We start from the raw sequence: 6216 nt of genomic DNA, 5'->3' as shown, positions 1-6216 counted from the left end.
GAGTTGCTCATCAAGGTGGGTATCAGTTGCCACAGTGCCTGTCCCAGGGGAAGGGGTTGATGTTGATAGCCATGAAGGGCAGGCTGAGTGTAGAAAGGGAAATAAAGCATCAGGGAGCAGGTAGAGAAGGTGTGATGGAGCTTCTATCTATGCTCTTAGCCTTCTTACAGCCAGCTCCAGGTTGAGCTGTTGTTCAGCATCTTAGCTGTAGAGGGCAGTGTCACTGGCCCTCATATGTGGGATCTGAACCAGGGCCCTTTGGTGTCCCAAGCCAGTTCTTAACCATCGCGCCACTCGGCCGGCCCCTATTATTATTATTTTTGATAGCTTCTACTTCTTTGCCAGTATCAACCATCTTTGAATTCCTCGAACCTATTCATCTTTGGTGTGTTAACATCCATATCTGATAACCACATTATTGAGATATATTTTCAGGTTTGTTTCTGTTATTAATTTTTGTTCTGCCCCATTACATCTTTTCTTTTGACTAAGTGCTGGACATTCTTTGTTTAAAAAATATAGAACTAATTTGAGGTTTCGGATTATTTGAGTATTATTTTAAATTTATCTGACAGTTATGCACAGGATGTAAGCCACAGGACAGGTTTATATAAAATATAAACAATTTTAGAGATAGTGAATGTTATCATTTAATAAGTAAAGTGAGGTGCAGTAAAGAGACGGGAAAAGGAAGGAGAGGAAATGGTACAGGGTAAATGGATGCTGGAGCAGATTAGGGCAGACGCTGATTGATGGCACCTGAGTGTGGGGCAGTTGGAGACAGAGCTGAGAGGCTCATCCTGGCAAACATGATGGTTTGAGACATTGATATGTTAGTTTTGACCTGCTGATGATATCTCTGGGCTGACAAAGTCACTGCATAAGAGAGGACTAGAAAGCAGATAAACAACAGCAGTTTTGTGGAGGGTGATAAGTCCTGAAAATAATATTTAGAAAGTATCATAAAAAGAAGATAACAAGTGGTTAGTTACAAGTGTTTCTAAGCTTTGTTTCTTGGTCTAATGCCTGTGAATCTTCGTGTTTGGAAACCAAAAAGTTATGAGGTTATTAGGTATGATAAAAAATACAGTGAATGTTTAAATTTAAAAATATATATTACAGTAAAAAACACATTACTATTAATCCCCCTCAAAATACTCACCCTTGCCTCGAACACACTTGTCCCATCAGTCTTTCCACTTTCTGAACCAGTTCTGGGAGTCCGCTTTCATGTCTTTAGTTGCTCTGTTGTGGCTGCCTTGATGTCCCCAGTTGATTCAAAACATTTTATTTTCATGGTCATTTTGACTTGAGGAATGAGCCAGAAGTCATATGGTGCTAGATACAGTGAATCTGTATCATATGGGTGAGGACACACCATACAGTTTTTATTTGACAGAAATTGCCACCGTACAAGAAGCAATGTATAACATGGAGCGTTGTCATGATGGAAGATGAAGTGAAGACACTGATGAAAAAGCACATCCAGAACTGCTTCAGAAAGTGGCAAGAACAGTGGGATAAGTGTGTTCAAAGAAGGAGATGTATTTTGAGGGAGTGGGGTTAATGGCAATGTGTTTTTTACTGTAATATTTTATTTATTTATATATTCACCATATCTTTTGATCACACTCTGTAAAAAGGAAAATGTGTAACAGGGATGCTAGACTCAGTCAGCCTTGAGCTCAGGTTCATAAAACCACAGTAAGAAACCATGAGACTAGTTGCTGGTGCCTTGATATGGAAAAGGGAAAGGGGACAGGTGGTGAGGATTCACAGAGATAATCTCATAACTCAAAATTTATGCAATCCAACTTGCAGGGAGCATGGTTTTCCCTTTTCTCCTGCACCTCCTATCCTCCCTTTTTGAAACTTTCCCTGAAGACCCAAGTTTTGGGTTAAGCCCCTATTTCAAGAGGGGTTTAAGCAAATATATATATATATATATATATATATATATATATATATATATATTTTTTTTTTTTAGGTGAGCCATCCTGCTACCTGTTGGCAGCTCAGCAGCTGCTCAGCTCGGGCTGGACTCGAACTGCTGTTGCTCAGAGCTCAAACTCTTGAGCGAACTCTTAACCAACTGAGCCACTCGGCCGGCCCCTAAGCAAATATATTTTAAAGAGCCCTAATTCTTCAAACCTGGTAATTCCATAAAACAGTCTAGGTTTTGTGGAAATCAAGAATTTTTAAAATGTGTCAATTTTTCTATTGTTTGCTTATATTATAACTTTAACATATATTTTTACTCTCTCCTTATCTGGGACAACTAGTGACTGAGCTAAATCTGGAGAGATCTCTCTAGGACGTAATGGCACAGGATAGGCTGCACAGAATAGATTGACATAGTGAGTGATGCATCATTCATAAACTACAAATGTGTGTTCATCAGTGACAGTGGTATAAGGCACAAAATGGACCAACCCTAAAAGAGACATTGCACAGCCCATGCCATGTGGGCATCAACTTAGTGGATGGAGCCATGTTTTCAATCTCATATTCTGTGAAAGCAGGAACCAGAGGAAAGACACAGACCACAAAAGAATGTACTCACTGTGATTTACACAATTTTTAAATATTGGAGTTCTTTAAAGAAACATTTCACAACCTTGGCTACAAGTCCAATCACCTGAGGACTTTATGTATTTCTGATGTCGGACCACGAAGATTCTTCTCTAGTAGAGATAAGGGTGTGTGACCTGCTCTCCAGAAGGTTTGTAAAATAAAACCAATGGGATTTTCATGTGGATAAATGTAGGAAACTAACATATAGTGGAAAAGAGCAGGGCACTAGGCCTTTCTGATATAAAATGGGAGTTGGAGGTAAAGGTGATTCCACTTGTGAGGAGTACCAACTAGCACTCAGGTAACTCTGGCTGTCCTTGACCCATGAACAATGGCTCAACAATTTGGAACCTCACTGCTCTCATAGGCAAGGATGGGTGATATGCTGGCTTTGCTGACTACACAACTACCCTTAGTAAGTTCATATATGTCTCTATCTAAGTGTGGATAGATGTTTTAAATTCTACACACAGATTGGTCAAAAAACCCAAAGCTGACACAGGCCACAGTCTTTGCGCTGTCCCCAGTGGAACTGTCTCCAACTGTCTAGGAACATTCTGTCCTATCAGCCCTTATGACAACTTCATGAGAATGGGATGGCCAGGAAAAATCCAGCCTTTCAACAGGGACCACTCAAACCAGAGTCCCAGAAACCTAGGAAAAAGACAGGAGGTCCCCTATAGCCCCTCCATTTTGAAGTATTTCTCCAGATGGCATTGCCACTGTGTCTCCATCCCCATTCATGTCCCACACTTTCTCACACACTCCATCTCTCTGCTTTTCCAAGGCTGCTCCCCACCAGCACACATGGAAAGAGAGTTGCTCATCAAGGTGGGTATCAGTTGCCACAGTGCCTGTCCCAGGGGAAGGGGTTGATGTTGATAGCCATGAAGGGCAGGCTGAGTGTAGAANAGTGTCACTGGCCCTCATATGTGGGATCCGAACCGGGGCCCTCTGGCATCCCAAGCGAGTTCTTAACCATCGCGCCACTCGGCCGGCCCCTTCTAATATATTCTTAATCTCTGTTATGGTATTCTTCATTTCTGACTGGTTCTTTTTTATGTTTTCTATATTCACTTTTATGTTTCCTGTCACTTTTTTAAAGTTCTCACCGAGTTCATTTTCTTCCCTTAAGTTCTTTGAGTATCCCTATAACCAGTGTTTTGAACTCTGCATCTGGTAGATTGCTTGTCTCCATTTTGTTTAGTTATTTTCTGGAGTTTTGCCCTGTTCTTTCATTTGGGACATGTTTCTTTGTTTCTTCATTTTGGCTGCCTCCATGTGTTTGTTTCTATGTATTAGGTAGAGTTGCTATGTCTCCTGGTCTTGGTAGAGTGGCCTCATACAGGTGTCTGGTGGGGCCCAATAGGGCAGTCTCCCTGGTCACCTGAGCTGGTTTATCCCTTGTGTGGGTTGTGTGTGCCCTCCTGTTGTAGTTGAGCCTTAATTGCTATTGGCATATCAGTAGGAGGGACTGACTCTCAGGCTGATTGACTGTGAGAACTGGTCATGGACAGTGGAGGAGCTATAGTGCAAGGATTGACCCCACAGAGCAAGATTTGCTTTAGCAAAGCTCTGGTGTTGCCAAATCTGTCCTTTGGGTTTGGTCATGTGTGGTGGCAGTTGGGTGTTGCTCTGGTGTGATCTGAAACTGGCCAGTAGGTGTGTTGGTTCTGTGGCCTCTTGGGGAATGGGGCTCTAGTACAGGCCAAGGTCACCACTGCCTGTGTTTTGCCAAGGGCCACGTGGTAAGAGCTACAAAGTGATATGTTGATGGTTATCATTTGTGCTGGGCTTGGAGGTACCTGGGAGAGGCTAAGTGGCAAACTGAGGCAGGCTATTACTAGTGCCAGGCTTGGGGCCACTTATGGAGCATGCTGAGGCCAGATGTCACTTGTTTGGGGTGTGTGAACCTTTCAGAGATTTCAGGAAAGTTCACAGCATCAGCCAAACAGATCGTTTGTTTGGAAAAGCTACTGGAAGCAGCTTGCGTGGGTCCACAAGTTAGGTGGGGCATGATCAAGCAATCACCAGGCAGGGCAAACAGTGTTAGCAAGGTTGATAGACACTCAGGCTTGGCACCTGCCTGTGTCAGCAGGCTGGGTGAGTGGGGGCTAAAGAAAGGAACAATGGCTTCTGCCAGCACGTCTATCTGAGAGAAACCTGTCCCTGCAGCCCTAGCCCTTAAGCTAGACAATTCAATTCCTCCCTGTTTGTCCTTAATGCCTTTCGAGCTGTTGCCCCAGAGCTGGAGTGCAGAGCAAATGAGTTCATCAGTGAGAAACTCCATATATGGGCTCTGTAAGAGGAATGCTTGAGTCTCCAGTAGCCTTTGATCTCACTCAGCCACAATCCCCACTGGTTTTCACAGCCAGACATTATGGGAACTTCTCTTCCAGGCACTGGAACCCTGGGCTGGGGGGGCCAGTGTGCAGCTGGGACCTCTTGCCCTTCAGGGGGGACCCGTGCAACAGAGATATCCCTCCTGATGTTTAACCACCGTACATGGGTGTGAGACCAGCTTTTTCCACATCTCCACCCCTTCTACCAGTCTTGACATGGCTTCTTCTGTATTTCCTTAATTATAAAACTTCTGTTCAGCTATTCCTCAGGCAGTTCTCAGTGATGGTTGTTCTATAATTTAATTGTAATTTTGATGTGGTTGTGAGAGGAGGTGAGCACAGTGTTTACCTACTCTGCCATATTGAGCCAGTACCACGTTATTTAGATTACTGCAGCCTTGTAGTATAGTTTGATATCAGGTAGCATGATACATCCAACTTAGTTCTTTCTCAAAATTGCTTTGGCTATTTGGGGTCTTTTTTCATTCCATATAAATTTTAGGATTATTTGTTTTAGTTCTGTGAAAAATGCCATTGGTATATTTTTATGTATGTTAGGTTATAATTTATTACATTTGTGGTATTCTCTGCAACACTTACCCCATGCCATATCAATTTTTTAATTAGTTTTAGGTGTACAAAGCAATGTAATAGTTAGACATTTACACCCCTCACAGAGTGATAACCCTCCCAATCTACTATCCCTCTGACATCAACTATAGCTGTTACAATACCACTGGCTATATTCCCTATGCTGTACTTTACATCCCGTGACTACATGTATTCTACTTCAGATTCATGTATATAGCACAGTGGTCGGGCATCTACACAGTCTATGAAGTGATTCCCCCTTATAAGTCTAGTACCCATCTGGCACCCTACATGATCTTTACAACATTATTTATTATATTTCCCATACTGTATTTCATATCTCTGTGATTATATTATGACTACCAATTTGTACTTTCTAATCACTTCACCTTCTCACTCATTCCCACCCCACTCCCATGTAACAACCATCAGTTTTTTCTCTATTTCTCTGAGTCTATTTCGGTTTTGTTTGCTTGTTTATTATTTTCTTTAGGTTCCACTATAAGTGAGATCATTTGGTATTTGTCTTTCTGAGTCTGACTTATTTCACTTAGAATAATATTCTCTAGATCCATCCATGTTGTTGCAAATGGTAAGATTTCATTTTTTTTTTTAAGATTTTTATTGGGGAATTGGGGGATGGGAACAGTGCTGGGGAATTGGGGAAGGGGAACAGACAAGTTGCTGTCGTTTTGTTCTTCAGTCTAGT

This window comes from Hipposideros armiger, unplaced genomic scaffold (genome assembly GCF_001890085.2).
Source record: "Hipposideros armiger isolate ML-2016 unplaced genomic scaffold, ASM189008v1 scaffold_1768, whole genome shotgun sequence".
Classification (NCBI taxonomy): Eukaryota; Metazoa; Chordata; class Mammalia; order Chiroptera; family Hipposideridae; genus Hipposideros; species Hipposideros armiger.
Note: the sequence above shows the minus strand (reverse complement) of the source record.